Here is a 20,844-nt window from a genome sequence, read left to right as displayed (position 1 = left end):
GGGTGAATAATTAACATTATTTTAGTAATATTTATCATTGGCAATGCACTTGTCAGTATGCAGATGTTTTACCATTCTAACCTTATTTATTGTGTACCTGTCTCATATACAAGACAGTATCATTCACTTACTGTATGCTGAATAAAGAGGTACCATATTTCTTCGATTCTAAGACGCACTTTTCCCCTCATATAAACATCTCTAAAAACAAGGTGTGTCTTAGAATCGCGGGTGCAATTATTATTCTTAGAATCAAAGCTTATTTTCTGTTGATGGTACTGAAATTATTGTGCGTCTTACAATCGATGGCGTCGTCTTAAAATCGAAGAAATACGGTATTTAGCTATCAATCCAGAAGCGGATTTGTGAATATTGAAAGCACAGGCGAAAGAAAGAAAGAAAATAAACATAGGTTCTAAATTATGTGGGCTAGGATTAATATTTTCCATATGAATTATATACGGGGAGGGGGGCATAACTGGAAATGATGGCATAACTGGAAACTTGTGAACTGCTCAGAGAGCTTTGGCTATTGGGTGGTATAGAAATGAAACTAAAATAAAATAAAATAAAGGACTCCAACAAACTGAGCCCAAATGAGTCAGCAGAACTCGCTGTCAGAGTCAAAACAGTTCTCTGTGCATGTGTGAGCTTCAGAGATTAAATGTTCAGTGAACATTATATCACAAGGAGTACACAGACACACACCACATGTCAGTTAACCATTAATTACTCCTAAGGTGGAGGCACAGCTACCTTTTTAAGCAAAAAAGACATGTGCTTTGAAAGTCAGATTTTGACAAGTGCTGCATAGAGCAGTAGCTCTCTGCCAGGGTATAAATATAGAGAATTTGGAACCTGATGTTTATTCTATTATTCTTTGGGAATCCTTCCTTCTGAGATCAAACCGGGGTGGGGGGTTACCATGCTAATCATTTAGGCAAGGATAGGGAATCCTTTTTCTGTTGAGAACAACTTTCCGTCCAGGATAATCTGTCGAAGACCGAAGCCAGTGGTGGATGTAGCCAGAACCTTCTTTCTCTTTTTTCTTTTTCTTTTTCTCACACCCTCTTCTTTCCCCCACTTGCCTCCTGCATGGCCATTAGGTTGCCTACCCCTGAGATAAGGCAACAATTCGGGGCCCTCACAAACTGAAGAAAATGTTCTGCCTCCCTGGGAGAACTTCCAGATATGCAGATAAACATGGGCACCTGCCGTATTAAGCAATGTATACACATTTTTACACCTAGGTTTACAGCTGACCCTGAGACTCATGGAATAGACACAGCTTTTCTTTGGGGATCTGCACTTATGATCGCTCCAGTTCTTCAAGAGGCAAGTCTTGTGTTACTATAAACTGTGTAGTAGTGGAACCAGGACTCATGGGGTTGAAATGCCAGGACATTTTGATTAGCTCCACGTCTGCCACCCCACCCCACCCCCTGGCTTCCCTGTTCCCTGTTATATGCAGAGTATAACTGCAATCCTTATAGTTGTTGCAGATGTTGTTGTAGCTGATCTCAGCAAGATTATGTTGTTGTGAACTATCCTTGTTGTAATGCAAAGTATTTGGGGTGGTGGTGGTGGCCTGGTCTTAAAGGGGCAATTCAAACACTTTAGCTTTACAAAAGAACTGCTCCTGATGGAGATAAAAACTGTTAGAACTAGTTTGTCGATATGGATCAACACAACTGCTTGTATTTTGCAACGCTCCTTGGGACAGTGGCTGTAGAGACTATTTATTTATTTATTACATTTATACACCGCCCCATAGCCGAAGCTCTCTGGGTGGTTTACAAGAAACGAGACAATGAGCATGCACACTTTGTCCTACTGACTATAAAATGTTGGTATATTGGAAGTGAAGATGGATATATCATTTATAGTTTTCAAGCGGATGCAGGATGAACATCGGCTTGGCCATGTTGGTCAATGGCAGTCAATGATAAAAAGAGATTGGATCTTAAGAGTTTGTCAATTATTAATTGATCTTAAACAATTTTCAAAAGAGATTGGCTCCAAGTAAAAGTAAAACATGAATCCCTCGTCCTCCTCCACCCGCTTGAAAATTTTCCTGTCACACTTGCCTTCCTTTGCAGATATGTGTTTATGTTTATAGTAACCAAATGGCAGAGACTTAGCAAGAGGAGGAAAGAGATGGAAAAACACAAAAAGGCAAAGCAGGTTAAAAATCTTTCAATGGAAAAATAAATGTATATACATGAAAATCTGGAACTTGCTAGCAGGCACTGAGAAAAGGTCTGAGCCACAATGCATGCATCAATTATTCTGTGTATAAACCTATTACTTTAAGAGCACCACAATATGTACAGAATGCAGTAATGAATTCATTGTACTGGTGCAATGGGCTTTGCACGTACTCTCCTCACCGCCACTGGGCCCTTGCAGAGCAGCCCAAAAGATTGGATCATGAATCTGACTCACTTAAAATTAAATATGCAATTGTCAGGGCTGGCAGCCTGGAGGCAAGCCAGGAAGCAGGAAAGTTGGAATGGTCAGTTTGAAAGCTCAGCCAGTGCTGAGCAGAGAGTTGCCCTGAGGAGCCAGGCCAGAATCAATAACTATAGAGCTAGGTGAAACCCCATTGGTCCCTCATATTACATGACTTCTTTGAAGTGCAATACAATTTCCTGGCTATAGTGGTGCTGTGATGGTGGCACTGAAGCATAAAAGAGTGGAGGTGAATCATTTCCTTCCCCAGCAAGGGACCGCAGAGGCATAGAGAGTAAGGTGCCTGTTATTCCTGCTAGGATCTCTGACAAACCTTACACTAATTAACTCAAGATACAGTTATTATTGTAGTAAAGTTACAAAAATAAATACATCTAAGCTCCAAATATTATGGTCATCATCATCATCACACTTATCGAGAAATAATGCTATTAAATTTAATGGAGCTGTGCCTGCATAGGTATTTTGGGGGATACAACTTGAACTCATATCTAGATGGTGGTTTTGAATTGGGATGGATATAAATCCACTTCCACACATTCCTGTGTATCCTATGCTGTCCCTGGCTCCCAAATTTCTGTGTCTGTTCAGAACAGAGTGAGCACAGGATCAATGTGGGATATTTGTCAGGACATAGTAAGTTAGGTTGAGTCAAGTAAGTCAAGTCGCTGTAGGTCAACTTAAGGTAAGGCAAACCAGTTCAGTGCTGGTTTAGTCCTGGTAGATTTGGGCAAGGAACCATAAGGACCACTGATAGCTCCCAGTGCATTCTCTTAGTTGGGCTAGAGAAATATGTTGTCTCAGCAAAGAACTGGAGTCAACTGAGCCCTTCCAAAGGGTGACAGAACCTAATCTTCCAGTGGTTTCATCCCTGGTGGATGCCATCTCTAACGCTTAACATACCTGTGGCTTTTTCTGCAATCTTATGCTCCTGCATGGCTGAGGAATAGGAAAAGTTCCAAGGGAGAGTCAGATGTTGATGGGAGAGCTACTGTATGTCCACAGGCCAGAAAAGTATCAAAGGGAGTGCTGAGGGCTCTTTCCTAAGTGGGTTGACTTGCGGTTCATCCTTGGAGAGATTCTGGGCCTTAGAAATAGAGTACAGGATAATATCTAAGCAAAATTAACAAACCGATGTATCAGAAATGTCTGAAATAGTTCCAACTTTTTCATGATGGTTGCAGGGAGCAAAATCAGTGGATGTATATTTCCCAGAAGCACCCTGGTTTGATTACTATACGGTATGTATTTGTAAAGATTACATTATTTCATATATCATCCAGTGTTTTGCATAAAATCTTACTGATTTCTAGTCAGCCAACATTTTCAGTGTTTTTGAGAAAACTCAAATGTGTCCTTCACTAAGCATCTTAACTGCTAAGATTTCAGAATCAGTATGGTGTCCATCTTTCTTCTGTTCAAACTATTAAGAAGTCTATGAAATTGGGACTCAGTTGAACAGTGTTTTCTGTACAATAATCTTTTCTCCATATCATTTGATATTAAAAGTTGTGGTGGTTTTTTTTTTACAAATTCTTATATTACGATTAAATCCAAGTGCAAATAAACTTTAAAACAATCTCTATGCTCTCAGGTTTTCAGAGAATTGGCAAAGATATCACTGTCACATAAAAAGATAATACAAAGTGTAGGATCATTCTGTGAATTCTGCTCTGCTTAGGTTTTTTCAGTCTTTGAGAGAAACAAGTGCCACATCTTGTTTGATAGAGTTGTACACCTGAAGCCATGAAGTTGGTCTGAGTCTGGAACGATAGTTCTTCAAGTTAAACCAGAATCCACTTGTTTCTTTGGATGTTTTCACAACTAATGCTAAGGATGGTTTTTAGTCTGCAATGTGTCATTTATGAATGCTATTGATGCAGTATATAAAGCATAAGAGAATCATTTCAAAACAAGTGTTCACTCTATCTTAGTAATTTTCAAACTTTTTATCCTGGGGACGCATTTCCTGTGTCAGCTTGTCTGCCATAGAAGCCATGCATGCTGTAAAGGATTGTGGGCCGTATTCTGGGGCACACCTTTCAAACAACAAAATGGCACTTAAGGCAGCTTAAACTAATAGTAACTAAAACATTTTTTAAATAAAAACTTGATTAAAACAAGAATAAAATAAATACATTAAAAGCACAGTTAAAGTCACAACAACAGAATAAAAACAGGACCCAACCCAACAGGTTAGCTTACAGACTTGAATAAAAACATCTTTGTCTGCTGGTGGAAGGACACAGTGAGGCGCCAACCTAGCCTCTCTCGGCAGGGAGTTCTATCCTGGGAGCAGCCACCCAGAAGGCCGTCTCTAGCGTCGTCACCAAACGTGCCTCTTAAGGCGGTGGAACTGAAAGAAGGCACTTACTACCACCTCTTTTAGGCAAGACAGAATCACGCCTTGCCATAAAGAAGCATTCACTGCTACCTTTACCCACCCAGCAAGTCTGCCCCAGGAAGGACAAGGGTCTAGCACACGTACATGCATTGAGAGTGCAGCCTAGAAAACACCCAATGCTTCCTGTCAGCACGGCATGGGGGAGCTGGATATCAGAAACCTTGTCTGCCATTACTAACAATGTTTGTAGAGTCTCCAATAAGCTTCTGAGCGGATCCTGGAGTTCCTGGAGCACAGTCTGAAAAGCACTGCTTTAGTCTATGCAGGTTTTCATCTGTATTACAAATGGAGTGCGGGGGTGAAACTATTTAAGTGCCACTTGTGAAAATGGCTTAGTACTTCAGAAGCATTGACCAGAGGGCTTTCAAAATAACTCTTTGGCTGCATCCAATGTTTTGGTAGGGCGAGAAAGTATCAGCTTCATTGCACAATAAGTACGTCAGCATTAATGCGCCACTGGAAAAGATTCCACTGTTTATACGAGGAGGAAACATTTTGCCAACACAAGCGCCAGCTGCAAGAACGGCTAAGAGGTAACTAACAGGTTTACTTTGAAAATGTGATCAAATTCAAAGCTGGGATGAAATTGTTATCATGTAGAAATTTGTCTGAGTAGTGCATAAAGCATCAATTACTAAATAGTCACTGTGGTAATAAGAATAAGCCCACTTTTGAATAAGGAAAATAAGCCATCATAAGCTTATTTTCCCTCTCTACACATGCTGGTTGTGTGCCACATCATTACCCTGCCCCCTGGCCCTGATTTCACATTTTTCCTCTATGCTGGAAGGAGGCACAGAGAAAGGGGTCCATGCCTCCCTACATTGCTGCTGCTATCTTCTATCTGAGATCGAAGATAGCAGTGGGAATGAGAGGCAGAAAGCATTGGGACTTGCTCACACTGGGCAGAGCGGCCACCCCATATCTCTACTACTAGCATGTGCCAGCAGGGCGTGCTACTATCTCCGATCAGAGATAGCAGTGGAGACGACAGCCCTCCAAGGGTATTCCTTCAGGGGGTGGGGTTTGGAGCCTAAACCCTGCCCCCTGGAGGAACTCCAAGAGGCTGTGCAGGCTGGATTGGGGTGCCCAATGGATTAATCCTACAGGCTGAAGGTTCCACACCCCTGCTTTAAGCCCTATATTAAATCTACAAAAACCTGATATATGCATTAGTGTTACCAACTTGGAAAGTTTGCTGTTATTATATAGATAAATTCTAAATATTGGAATAATGTTTTCTGTGATTCAGCTGCATCTCCAGGTCACTTCCCCCCGCCCCAAATAGTGATGTGACCAAGGGGTGTGTGGATGTATATGGATGTCAAATTTTATATCATTAGAAATGGTAGCCTTTGAATTCAATATAGTGCCTTGCATGAACATGGCAGTCCCACTAATGTCTATGACTGATGGAAATTTGAGGGCCCATGGGTTACTTTCCTCTCCATTGCTGGTAGCTGGATAGCTCCCACTTGTTCAAAGGTCTGCATTGCTGGATCCTGCCCCTTCTTCTTTCGTGATAACTTCTCATCCATGTTTCTTAATTAGTTTAATAATGCATTTCCTCAACAGTCAGCTGAATCCATTTGGACTCATTGTTGCTCTTGATGAACAAGGTGAAGCCTCTGTCTCTCTCTTCTGGGATGATGGTGAATCTATTGGTGAGTGTCCAAAACTGCTGTAGTATAACCTGTGACATCAGTTTGGCTTACAGAAGACATTTATGCTTTACATTTGGAACAGTGGCAAGACTGGGACTGATTTTGACCTGTTCTTAGTAAAAAAAGCAATAACCAGCAACTCCTTTGAAATCATCAAGATGTCTGAATCCAAAACAGTGATATTTTATATAGAATAAATATGTTATGGTAGCATCTGACACTCTCATCATCCTTTTAAATTTAGTGTGGGAAAAACAGGAACTTAGGTAGGTAATTCTTGAATAGGCAAGCACCTGTTGTCTCAGTTTTCTTTATTATACCTATCCCCCCACACCCCCTATTCCTTGTAAATGATCTAATACTAGTATCAGTTTTGTGATTTGTATTTTGGCAGACACTGTTGAGAATGGAGACTATTTCCTTACCAACTATACATACAGAGAAGTAAGTAGAAAAAAAGAAATGGGCAAATAAAGAGAGTATGTTGCTGCTATGGGCAGAGGTGGGGAAGATAGGATCTGAAAGTGGAAGCTAAGTAAGGAGTGGAAATGAGTAAAATCTACATGGGGAATTGCAACATTTGCTGGGATCAGATGAAGAAAGGAGTGAAAAAGGAGGCATAAAGGTAGGTGAGCATCCTCCATCTATTTAGATATTAAATTTTAGGATGAGACAAAAACTATGATGCATACTTGGAAGGGACCTAGTGCATCTCTTTCACCAGTCCAACTATATCAGATTCATCCCTAACATATGCTTGCCCTACTTTCTTTTGTAAGCTTTAAAGGACGGAGTTGCCATAACCTCCCTCCAACCCAGCAGTTTATTCCATACCGTTAGGAGGTTCCTTCTGAAGAATTGACTCCTTCTATTTCAGAATCATGGTCATTTCCTTGTCTTTAGCAGATGTACAGAATATTGCCCCTCTTCTTTCTGATATGCCTGTGTGTATATTTGAACACTGCTGGGATATCCCCCTTCTTTTAATAGTCATTGCTGGCCTGCTTCATGCTCTTAATACTTTTGGCAAACGTAATGTTGCAGGTTGCCAGGGACCATTGTTTTGTTAGTCAGCTTGCTTGTTGATAGGCCAGAATGGTTGGTTGAAGTTTACTCAATGTGAGCTAATAGTTGGGAGATTACTTGGAGCATGTTGAATAGGAAAGTCATTAAAGCAACTTTTCTCAAACTATGGGCCATGGACCACCAGCCTACTTCTAGTGGTTGGGCCTTAGCGCTGCAGTCCACCCTGTATCTCCAGCTAGAGGAAGGGATGAAAGAAACTGGCAGTGTGGGGAGAAAGATTACAAATATGAAAGGAGAAGGGGAGGAGAAATTACAGTCTAAGAATATTTTGAGAGGCATGTTGGGGATAGGAGGAAAACAATGACCCACTTCACATGAAACGGTGGCAAATCATGGGTTAGTTAACCCTCAATTTGCCATGGCTCATTCTGCAGCCATTTTTAATATTCAACCTGCTATCATGGGTTATTTCCAAACCCGGACACTCTAGGTTAATTGTGGCTTAAACTACCCACAGTTGACTTAAAATCAGTAGTTAACTTAAAAATAGTAGTTAGGTTAACTGTGGGTTGTTTAACCCATGATTAACCTATAGTGTCCAGGTTCAGAATCATGTAGCAACTCCTAATTGGCCTGATCAGAAGTTGAATATTTAAGAAGGCTGTGGAATGTGCCCAGCACATGGTGCAGCAAATTAATTAACCCAGGATCTGCCACCATTACATGTGAACAGCCCCTAAGTAAAATGTAAAGGGCTCCACACACAGCCTCTGGAACAGCGAATTCTGTCCAAAATGGGCAAGCTAAAGTCACGATAACTCCAGAGCCAATGTCTGTACGTAACTTGAGGAAAGCCGAATTACAGAATTCCCTGTTACTCTCTGTGACAAGGAATTCATCAATTTCCAAAGAGGGATTAGATATCAATATTAAAAAGTTATCAGTAATTGCCAGCTAATAATGTCAAACTCTGCCTCCCTCTGCTGTTGCTTTGTGCCCGACTGTGCTCCTGCAATGCCATTTTGTTACTGGTAGGCCTCCATCATTTTCAGCTCTCTCAAGTGGACCTTGAGGGTAGCTGCATTACAGCTTAGGCAGTGACACTCCCACACTCCCAGCTAAGGGGATGGACTGATTAAAGGTGCCTCTGTGTGAAGAAACAGCAAGTTGGACATTTTGAAACTGAGTGAATTCAGACAGAAAAAGCGCACAGAGAGAGAGCTGCTGAGTTAGTTGAAAGAACCTGGGTGGGAGATGTAGAGCCTTCTGTGCATTAACCGATCTGCCCCCTGGTAGGTTTACATGCTGTTTACCCCAGTTATGTTCTACTTGAATATTTGTAAATAAAGCACTTATTAAAAAATAATAATCTCCATTGCTCTCTCATCCAAAGGAAACCAAAACCAAGAAGTGCTACCCCTGGAATTTTTCAATGACCACGGAAAGCACGCAAAATAATAATTATTGTTTGCGTGTTTCAGCATGTATAATTATCATATGTTTATCTCTGAAGAAAACTCAGAACATTAGAGACTGCTATCTCATCTACAGTAGAGAAGGACCTAGCCACCAGGGCCCTCTTTCCCTTCAGTCCGGCTCCCTGGAGCTCCCTATGGACAATTTTAACAAGGCTTCCAATCCCAGAAGTATGCATTTGGCATTCAGTCCCAGAAGTTTGCAATTAATAGGAGCCATTTAGAACAAAATGACATTAATATTCCTGTGGTGTTGTTCCCAGACCTCCTGCTTCCAACACTGACAGTGAATTGGAGAACAGTGATGACTATTTCTCTGTGTGATTACCTCTACAGAGACTACTGTCAGATATGGGTTGTAATACAGCAGATGCTTTTCAGTGTTTAAGGCTCTTCTGCTTCTCTTTCTTCTGGGTGCTTTTATGTTGTTGTCTTAGAGAAAACTGGCAGAGTCAGAAAAGAAAAGTAGGGTAAAGATTATACTAGGTTTCTGTATGTGGTGTATAGCAAATTGCTGAAGACACTATAACCATTTTTATATTCCGTAGGAAATCAGTTTGCATTTGATTGCTGGCTCTGTGGCACTTCCATTTCTCATTGCCTAAATTAGATTTCATTCTTGCCTGAAATTCCTACCTGCATTTAAGATAATCTAACATTCCAAACATGAAACATGATGTAGTTAAAACTGCATTCTAATTCAGAAGGAATATGTGACACAGTGATAGATGAAAGGCCTTAAAGTACACCCTATATTCTTTATGGGGTTTTTCCTCACCTATGGAAGATCTGCTTCTTCGCTGGGCAATCCCATCTATGGTGTTTCTTATTTCTAGAAAATGCTTAAATTTCTGAGCGTAGGGAACTCCACAAGCTGACACCTTTCCGCTGCCAACAATTCTCTTAGAATATTTTAAAACCTTCTAGTAGTCTGGTATAAGAGGCTAAAGTGTGAGATGAGCATCAATCCTAGAGACAATGTGAACTATTAAACAATGTAATTTATTAAAGGGATATTTTGTACATAAGAAAATAATGACATTTACTTTGGGGTTTTCAAAAGTATGGTTGCTGACACTTCTTAAGGACTCAAGTGACACTGTTGCTGTTACATGCCTCTTAATGACTTCTTTTATCTCACGCCAAATTCCCTAAACCCCCTCCCTAGCCAGATACACTCAGAACCAAGTAAGGTTCTTGGGTCCAGATTTCCTCTGACTTCCAAAGCTCCTCTTGTTGTATTCCTGGCTGCTGGGGCAGTTTATCTTTTCATTTGCCTTTACTCTGAGCTGGTGTAACCTTTTTTTGGCAAGATCTTAGGACAATATTGTGGCACAACCTGATCCCTACTACTGAACTTTACACCAGCCATGTGAAGTTACCCCAGAGAGAAATAATAGCTTAATATTCAGGCCTTAGATATTCATTTTCTCTTCAGCTTTTTCTTAGTCCTTCGGTAACCTCCTCAAACCAGCTAGTAGTCCTTCTCCCATACTAAGTATCCACAGACTGACTAAACTTCTAACTATCAACTACCATTTCCCAACCACTTTTTCCCACCTAGCTAGTATCCTCAGCCAATCAACAGTTTATTAATTTATTTATTACATTTCTATACCGCCCATTAGCCGGAGCTCTCTGGGCGGTTCACAAAAATTAAAAACATTCAAAGTATAAAACAACAGTATAAAACCATACTATAAAATACAATATAAAAGCTCAACCAGATAAAAACAGCAGCAATGCAAAATTACTAATTTAAAACACCAAGTTAAAATTTATTTATAGACTGTTAAAATGCTGGGAGAATAAAAAGGTCTTCACCTGGCGTCTAAAAGCATATAATGTAGGTGCCAAGCGAACCTCCTTAGGGAGCTCATTCCACAGCCGGGGTGCCACAGCAGAGAAGGCCCTCCTCCTGGTAGCCACCTGCCTCACTTCCTTTGGCAGGGGCTCGTGGAGAAGGACCCCTGAGGATGACCTTAGGGTCTGGGCAGGTACATACGGGAGGAGGCATTCCTTCAGATAGCCTGGCTCCAAGCCGTTTAGGGCTTTAAATGTTAATACCAGCACTTTGAATCGGGACCGATTTACCTGATCCAGGCCCCATCAATAAATATTCAAAGCAATCATCTCTCTCTCCCACTTCAGAACATCACTAAGCAACTACTACACAGGACTTTGATGGTAACAAAACAAGGCCACTGGCCTACTCAGATATTTGATAGCCTCCCAGAAGCCACACAAAGTAAACATTACAGAACAAGAACATTTCTTCAAATTCCTAAATTGTTTTTTAAAAACTTGTGTCATTTCATTTAAAAAAAATCTTCATTCATAATTGGTTGTAAGCTTCTTATGTTCTATTATTTCATGAAGCTCTGATGTGACATATACATATTTTAAATTAAAACTTTTAATAAATGCGCCTTAATTTTATTCTGATTGAATGGCTCTTTTTTTAGTTGGTTTAAATAAGAAATACTTAAATGTATTTATATCTCATACTTCTTTAAAACAACATGACATCTATAGCTATAGAATATAATCAAACAGCCATTAAAATCCTCTCACAATACAGATATAGAGATACTTCGTTCAGAGGCATCTAATTAAGTGTTGTTGGAAACTGATAGAGCTTGGTCTTATCCAGTTAAGCAATTCATATGTTGTTCTTAATAGTTGGTTTTGCGGGCCTTTTATCTCTTTTTAGATGCATTTGGAAGTTATTCAGACATTGGCAACTGTTCCCTATGTTACATAAACTTGCCTCAAGCCCCAAAATATGTCCATTTCCCTTAATATGAGTCTCAGGAATTGTCTGTTCCATTGTTTATACCATGAGCAGCATATTGTCAATTTCATGTTAGTTACACTCTAATTGTGGTTTGGCAGCCCTCCAAGAATAACAACCACTAGCAATATATTTTCACTTTTAGTTAGGGGCCCCCATGCAGCCTTATCTATGTTATTCTTAGCCTCCCAGGCAACATTCAACGAATTGGCCTTAGGGATCTGCACAGCACCGTATGATATTGACAGGGGTACATATTGGGGTTTACCTGAGATGGCTGGTGCATGATGGGAAGGCCAGAGGTGACCAGATGTTTTCATTCCAACTCCATTCAGCTTCGTATAAATGTCATGTAGGTACATGCCCCAGCCTCAGTGATCCTTGTTGACAGCTCAGGTCAGTTTCAGGTGACACTAACTAGATAAATCCAGCTGTTTACCCCGATACACCTACAGCAGTTTACCCCGATATACTACTTTATACAAAGCACACCTGGAAGCAGGTAAACAATGCACGTGGCAATGGCGGCAGCCAAATGTTTCTCTGTTGCAATTCTCCTTTTGACCACTGCTTGTATATGACAGCACATGCCTGGGTGACGTGACAGATAATGTGGACCAATGAGGTGTGGGTTAATGACATGTAACATCTGGATGTATATATGCTGGAGTTCCAATCTGACACGCTGTGACCCTGATTTAGTCAGCAATCACGCCAGGAGGTCACCTTATTCTCGAGAATAAAATTTGTTAGCCCAACGCTTCATCTGTGATCTTTCTCAAGTGTATCAAAATTGAACTCTGCTGCACTTGTACTGGCATAATTTATGCAACACCTAGGGCGCATTTCTTCAGCTTTTAGCACTAAAGGTTATCTCTAAGATAGAGGGCCAATCTTCACTAGCAATTTAGTGCAGAGGGGGAGCACTTTGAGGTCATTTGTAATGCATGATGTCGTCACTAATCCACAGCAACCCCGCAGATTCCCTCAGGAAAAGGCGCATTTTCACAGAGTACTTTTAGTCCTTAATACAGCTCCCATGAGGTTCATCGGCTGTGTGCCTCATTCCTCCAGATTAAATCCAAAATGATGGGCATTCCCAGGGGTGTGTCATTCACTTGACTGTAACCTCGGTCAAGGAGGGAGCTTCCCTGTTTTCCCCCATTGCTGGGCTTTTCTGACATTTCACAGTAGCCTGCATAGAAATCAGGTTTTTGTACTTTGCCACTCACTGTAATTTATTCATCTTTCCTTCTCCACCCCTCCAAAGTAACTGATCTGGGTTTAGCTGCCTACTTTTCTAGAATTGCTAATTCTCTAAGTCTCTAAATCACTAAACCACAAAAATCATTAAATTGTTATAGTGCTATAATGCTGTAGCACTTTAGTGCTTTGGCAATACACCACGGCTTTCTGTGTGTGATATTACAGTTCCATCTAGCAGTAGGAGCATGGGAGTGTCATTTCTGTGGACAAAGACTGGCAAGCACACTTGTTGATGGAATGTAGGAAGGTTCCAGGCTGTGCTCCTTTTCTCTGGGTGCCTGATATCCCTTACAATACATTTCCTTACCCTGAGCAGGGGAAAGAGGGGTGTTGGGGTTGGTGATGTTCAGTTTGACTGATACCATACCACTCCAAAGTAAGACAAATCAGAGTGCAGTGTGACCTGTGAAAGCAGTTGGTTTGGGAGGGGTATAGTACACTTTTTCAGTTTAGTGTGCTGCGGATGGACCAAAGCTGAGTTCAGGAAAAAAATGGAGAAAAGCTTCAATGTGTTTCCATGAAGATGGCCCCATGAATAGATCAATCTGTCAATTTTGTTTCTCATTTTTCCAAACTTAACTTTGGTTCATCTCAAACTTACATTAAAAAATGCCTTTATATGAAAATTCATATGGATTTTTATGTGCATTTTAATACATACATTTTTAAATGCAATGTTGCCTAGTATACACATTACTTGCAAAGATTTTACTAATATAATGCATTTTAATCTTTATTTTCAATAATATATGCATTTTTGATTGGGAAACTCCCTTGCAAACTCTGGAGAAATGCGAATTACAAAGAATAACTGAATTTCAGTTCAAAAGTGTGAACTGAGCTATGTTTGCATTTAAATGTGCACTGAATTATTTTCTTCCCCCATCCCTAAACCTATACCAAGAACAAGAATAATGAACCATGGCATGGGAGTATTCTGTGCTATCTCAGGGACGATGCAGACAGGGGGCTCATCTACACCAAGCAGGATATTCCACTATGAAAGCAGTATGAAAGTGGTATATGGCATGTGCCATGGGTCCCAACAGTCGTCAGTGCACTTCAGTACCTCTATAAAGCAGTAGTGTGGCTCCTGCCTTTTATATACGGTACCACTTTCATAGCGAAATATCTGCTTGGTTTAGATGAAATATCTGCTTGGTTTAGTGCTTTTTTATGTGTGGCTGTCATCCTGTCTGCAGAGGCTAGAATCAAGTCCAATATGGACAGTGAACAGGTGATGTGCAGCTGCAGATGTATATCCAAGCCTCTGTGGAAATAATTATCCAGGTATGGGTGAATTACCTTTCAGGTGCTACTTTTTTTCACAATTCAGCCAAAGCTTGCCCTGATCATCATAATCTCCAGACTCCAATGCTACCATAGGATTAGATCTTCTGTGCTTCCTCACTATCTTTAAAAAGATGGCATATGGGAACGAAGTACAGCACTAGCAGGACCTGTAGCAAAGTGAATAACTAAGCCATCAAATCACAGCTGTCTTGTGGAAGAAAAAGTCACTCTTGTCTAAACATGCTATGATGTACAGTATGTCCCAGCTGGTTCTTTGACTGCCAATTTAACTTAATGTTTGTTCATTTGTACTTCTTTGCTGTGCCACCAAAAATGGTATTCTTACAGCAGCACAGGAGAATTCTCTGTATGACTAAAAATAGTAATACCTACATCATTTACCCCTAGTATTGTATCCTTTTGTTTAAATAAAATATTTCCTTCCCAATTATTTTAGGGTCACTTGAAGTCAAGGGTTGTTAACAACAACTACCGGGGAGTTGATTCTCTGAGATACGATACATTTCAGATTCTTGGTGTGACCTCAAGACCTAATGCTGTTATTCTGAATGGAAAAAACATCCACAATAACATACAGTACCAGGAAAATGGGGTAGGAATTGTGTTTGTCAAATTAATTAAAACATTTTTGTTAGGATAAGTAAAGGCAGAATATAAATGTAATAAATAAATAGTGAATTATAGTATAACAGTAGCTAGGGGTTCGAAAGGAAAAGATAAAAGACAGATGACTTTATGGTGGATATCTAAGAATTTTATCTCTTGTTGGTAGTTGAGTTCTGGGGGATCTATCTAATGGAGCCTTTCCCAACATGGTGCTTTCCAGATGTGTTGGACTACAATTCCCAACATCCCCAGCCAGCACAACCTTGCATCATGTTACATTGGCCCATCCCCATGCTTCCGTTCCTGTTGCACACACCCAGCCATTAGGCAGCCACTCATGTTATTAATATCAACTAGGGGCGTCTATTACAATCTGATCTCTTGCTAGCACTTTCATGACTGGAGGAGTAACTCGTGCTGATTGAAAATGCAGTCTGTTGAGGCAGATGATGGTGGTGATGGTGGAGAAAATAAAAACAGCCTTCTGGTGGCAAGCAGTGGTGCCACTCTTTACTGTGCAAAATTTCATTCAGTGTGAAATACAGAAATGGGACAGGAGGCAGTTGCCTATCTTCCTCCAAAATACTTAATTGGTACTATTAGAATGACTAGGGAAATCATGGGTGGACTCTTCATAGATCTACTTTTACTTAGACCTGTGCTGTCTATATTGCTTAGGGTAGGAGAGAGCAGAGAGTAAGAATAGACTTGTACACACTCCTGAAATTTACTTTTTCAAATGGTCATGAACAGACAGAGTTAAATACTTGTGAAGTTTAGGGATTTTGCTAGCTGTGGTCAAGAACAAGATGGCACCCCCTCTGATTCCACATTCAGAAGCCCACCGAAGTGGCAGTTGAATCTTACTTCAATGCTGGCAATGGGATAGTTTCCTCCATTGCACTTGAGGCAGCAGGCTAATTTAGGAGCCCCAGGACAGGCCGTGTGGCATTCTCAGCTCTTTCCTCCAGCTGAGGGGAATGTCTGGGAGGCTCAGGTAGAACAGCCAGGAGGCTTTTCCTGTTGACCTTCTCCCCTGTCTGCTGCCTGAGGCAGTCATCTTATTCTACCAAATGGCACAATCTCCCAGGCAATCAATCAATTTCAAAGAAGAGAGGATTGCACCAGAGCCGATGCACATGACCCATAGTGCACATGACGGCTGTTTTTATTTTCAGTATGTGGTGGCTCTATACCCACGCCCTGTTCTTGGAAGGCCATGTGAGATCTATGGATGATTTACAGTGGTGTATAAAACTAGACAAGCCTGGTGAAGGTTTCATACTATTGGCTTGTGGCAAGAAGGGAAAACCACCATGAAATATTCAGGTCATCCCTGTGTGCCTGTAGTCACGTGTTGTGAATCCCTTGAGTGTGAGGAGTGGAATGGAGGTGTGGAGTGTGTGTGCGCGCAGGGGGCGGTGGTGGCTTGTGATGACTACAGCCAATGGAATGTAGCCTACTGTTGAACAGACCAGTAGCTCAAGAACCTTGGAGCATACGTGGCGTATTAGTTATCAAAGCTGAATAGCTTGGCTGTTTCCCGTAGTGTTAATATTTATCTAGCTCTTGCGTGTGAATAGGCCTTTCTGTTCCATCTGGCAGAACATGCAGTTAGCTTTTCAAAAATGGAAGGCTTTCCCCTGTTCATACGTGGGAAGGCTGCCTGTCTTGTTTTGGATTGCCACTTACATAAACTCACGATTAGATCTGTTCCAAGTGGCTATACAATGGCAACTTCCTACAAATTCTTAGGGCATTGTATCACAATGACATAGTTCGGGCTAAGGCAAAGCAGGAGCTGTGGCTGGGGTGCTTCAATATCCATCCCACACAATATGCACACACACACACACACACACACATACACACACTCATGCCAGAATATCCTTTAGCTAGCAGCTGCTAAAAAGAATTACCAGCACAATCCTATACATATCAATTCAAAAGTAAGTCCCACTGTGTTCAGTCACGCTTACTCTCAGGAAAGTGGATATAGGGTTGCTGCCTTAATGGTTTTAAGTGCATGTTCCCGATAGTTTATGAATTGTGGGTGGGGTGAGGGTAGTAAGTGGGTTGACTATAACACAAAAGTGAATACAGGTTGAATGTACTCAGGTGTCTGTTCCTATAACCTCACATTCAAATCTGGAAATCCATAATGGGACTCCAGGAGGAGGGCAAAGGTGGGGATTTTCTCTGTGGAAAATGACAGGCAGAACGAGTGGGATACATGCTGAGGAAGCACCTTTTATGGGCAGAGGTGTGGTGCTGTTTACAGCTGCAGAAGTTAACAGGTGCTGCTTTTTCCAGCACGGAGATGCAGTGAGAGAGAAAGTCACCTGCTGGTTTTTTTGCCTCATATGTAGCTGTTGGCAACTAAGCGCAGGATATAGGACTGATGGCTGCAATCATATTGATTACAGTAAGGTTCCCCCCACCCCTACTTAGGTATGATCATGGCTTACTTGGAGCAACCAGGGCTTAGCCACAGTATTTACCTTTACTATAAACACTCAGGCTGGCAGCATGAAAACCAGCATGTAAAACTTGTGGCCCTACAAGCTGTTTTTGGATTCCAAATCCCATCAGTCCTACTCAGTATGGCCAATATTCATGGATGATGGGAAATGGTCCAACAATGTCTGAAAGCCACAGGTTCCCCAGCCCCGATATTAAGTAATATCGAAGAATATTATTTGAGCATGCATAGAGTGCCTTTTTCTGAACATAGTGACTACATATATCCCTTTCATGCCTGGGATTACTGATTACAGCTTCTAGGCAGGCCTGTCATTTCAGAAAGTAAAAAAAAAATCAGGGGATGGAGAAAGAAGGTACTATTCCCAATACTACTCCACTGCAAATATTTCCTATTACATAATGGGATTCCGTTAGGACACAACATAGTAAATCTTGCCATTGTTCTGCTCTCAGAAAGCCCGTAAAGCAAGCAAGAAGTAAGCGAAAGAATTCTCATCTAAACCTACCATCCTTTTTCATTGGATATACGTATATCCCCAAAGATACAAGCAATATATTGCTGTTCTTTTCTATCTGGGAAATGAAGTCAGATTAAGAAGCTCCATTCTGTTGTTTACATTACTGAACAAATTGGTTTAGCAAAGCAAATAAAAGAGAAAGAGATTCTGCCTGGAAGAAAATCTAGAAGAAAAATAAGGGAAGGGGGAAATCCCTTTTTGAAAAGTCAGAATTTATCATTGTCATTAGTTTAATAATTGAAGTGAGTCGTGTGTGTGTGTGTGTGTGTATGAATGTGCAAGAGCATCAAGGCCCATGTCAGCTATTGGGATGACCGTCCTTGGGGCCGTGACTCCACCTATTGTTAGCATACATCCCACAACATACTTACCGAAAGCCAATTCAGCCTTTGGACTGAAATAGGTTCCGCTCCCCTGATTTAAAGGAATAATTTTTTTCTCATCTGTGTGACAAGATACTAGAAAACTTACTAGAAGGAAAAATACACATAAAAACCCATTCGAGGCTTCAAAATCCTTGTAAGTAATCCCACTAAAGTTACTAGCCTACAAATGTTTGCTAGCCTGCCAAGAGGCTAGTAGATGGTATTTCCATGCTGGCTACAGAGAAGAAATGGCTTTCTACCAAACAGACTGGCAGAGGAGGGACAGACAGCCCTTTCTCCACTGACAGTCAGCATGGAAACCAATTGGACTGGCAGAAGAGGAATGAAGAGGTCCATCTCTGCACCACCAACCCACTTGCTCAGCTGCATTGAATTCCTACTCACCTATGGCTAGTAGACGAGTTGTTTAAATACAAGGTTGGGCTGGTATTCAAGAAATAACAGGTAGCATATGATGGAAAATACATTCACCTTGGAGAACCACTGAGCATCATCAGATCGGGGTGGCAGGGGGGATCACAGTTCCCTACCGTTGCTTCTCCACCCCCGCTCCTGTCCCACATTATTTCCTGTTTCTTCCTGGAGAAGAAAGAGGAAGTAAACAAAGACCACATAGCCCATTCAGGGGCTGTTTTTATCACACACCTTTTCCTGCACACAGCAGGAAACAGCGGCACATTCTGGTTTTTTTTTTAAAAAAGTTGGATTAAAAGGGGTCTATTTTGTGATGGAAAAAAGGCAAGAAGGAGCAGGAGGCGTGCGGGAGGTGGATGGTGTCGTCTGAAGGATGTGTGAAGAACTCTGAGTGGGCAATAGTGAGGGTGCAATCAAACACTTGTCTGATGCACCCATTGACAGAATAGAATACTGGGCCATATTGTCCAACAGTCTGGATTGTTATGAGACACTTCTTTATTTTCCTAAAGCATAACATTATTCTGATAGATTAACCATTCCAACCAACCATCATTGTTGGGTTTGCATGTAATAACTAAGCTATATTGCACCCCCCACTGTGGCTCCCTTCCTAATGTGGTGCCCTCCAGAGGTTTGGGATTGCAACTCCTATCATTCCTGATCATCAGGTTACAGACGTTAAGGCAGTCAAAATATAATGATGTGATCTTTCTAAAATGAAGCACTAACTGGTTTTATAGAGGAACTAAGCACATGCTTTACAGCACAATCCTATTTATTTATTTATTTATTTTATTACATTTTTATACCGCCCAATAGCCAAAGCTCTCTAGGCGGTTCACAAAAATTAAAACCATAATAAAACAACCAATATATAACTTTTCAGAAGTGAGTCCTGTTGAGTTCAATAGTTCTTACTCCTAGATAAGTAGATATAAGCTTGTTACCTAAATCATCCCCATTGAAATCATTAAGGCTTTAAAGTGTATAACATAAAAAGGATTTATTTATAAAATGATGATCCCTATCAGTAACTTGAAGGTGATCTTTAAAAACATTTCATACTGCATTAATTACTTTTATTTCTCTTTCTCTCCCTCTCAACAGAAACTCACCATAAACATTTTTGCACCACTTGGTGAAGAGTTGGACATCATGCTTCAATAAAAGATTGAAGAAATCAAATAATCAAATCATTTCTTATATGATTTAACCTGCAATTTGCATGTCTTCTTGATGCTCTGAATTAAATTAAAAGTTCAGTCTATTGCATATCTTGTGAGTGTTCATTTTCTGGAGAATTATATGGTAGGTTACACTGAGAAGCACAAATCAACATATCATTTTTAATGTGAATGTAGGTCTGAATTCAAAGAAAGATAAATAGGTAAACAGCCATTTAACAATGCTGCATCTGTGCCATTTTGCTGTGAGCCTCTTAGGAGAGTGTTGTAATCGCCATATCTACTTTCATGCAGTATTCTAGTCTGGCTTTCTGTAGGCCAAGTTATTTTGAAGCACCCATCAAAAAAGGTTCATTCCTCGGCAGGATTAGATGTTTTATAGCTCTTTCACACCTGCAACTCATCCTTTGATGTTGAAATTGACCAATACCGAGCTTCTATCTGTGAACCAAGCTTAAATGCTAAAGTAATCTGTAACTACTTGTCACCGTTTTTAGAAGAATGAAAAATATATTTTTTATTTATTTATTTATTTATTTATTTATTGCATTTTTATACCACCCAATAGCTGGAGCTCTCTAGCTCTCTGGGCCGTTTCACAGATCCAATTAATATGTGTTTAAAAGCTACTTTCTTCTATGCCTTGATGCCTAGAGGAGAAATACATTCAGCTTCTTAACACAAAGTGCAATGTATTTTAAAATGATTAATTTATGTTGCAACTTAGCTCCTTGAATGAGCTGATATGTTTTAAAGCACTTACTTTTCTTTGCCAAACTTTAACTTCTCCATAATGAATTAGTCTCTTTTCATGTAGGGCAGTTTGTTAAAAGC

At 40.6% G+C, this 20,844-nt stretch overlaps 2 long non-coding RNA genes across 2 annotated transcripts; both read left to right on the top strand.

Moving 5' to 3' along the window:
• Positions 1-1,272: 1,272 nt before the first annotated feature.
• Positions 1,273-5,381, top strand: LOC134404227 (uncharacterized). Its single transcript, XR_010025857.1, has 3 exons — positions 1,273-1,339; positions 3,661-3,713; positions 5,279-5,381. It is a non-coding gene; the product is annotated as an uncharacterized LOC134404227 (long non-coding RNA).
• A 1,552-nt stretch (positions 5,382-6,933) lies between these two features.
• Positions 6,934-19,978, top strand: LOC134404324 (uncharacterized). The gene is made up of 3 exons (XR_010025859.1): positions 6,934-6,984; positions 14,852-15,007; positions 19,934-19,978. It is a non-coding gene; the product is annotated as an uncharacterized LOC134404324 (long non-coding RNA).
• Positions 19,979-20,844: the final 866 nt, after the last annotated feature.

Source organism: Elgaria multicarinata, chromosome 9, assembly GCF_023053635.1.
Source record: "Elgaria multicarinata webbii isolate HBS135686 ecotype San Diego chromosome 9, rElgMul1.1.pri, whole genome shotgun sequence".
In the NCBI taxonomy this organism is placed as follows: Eukaryota; Metazoa; Chordata; class Lepidosauria; order Squamata; family Anguidae; genus Elgaria; species Elgaria multicarinata.
Note: the sequence above shows the minus strand (reverse complement) of the source record. Positions and strands in the feature narration are given on the sequence as shown.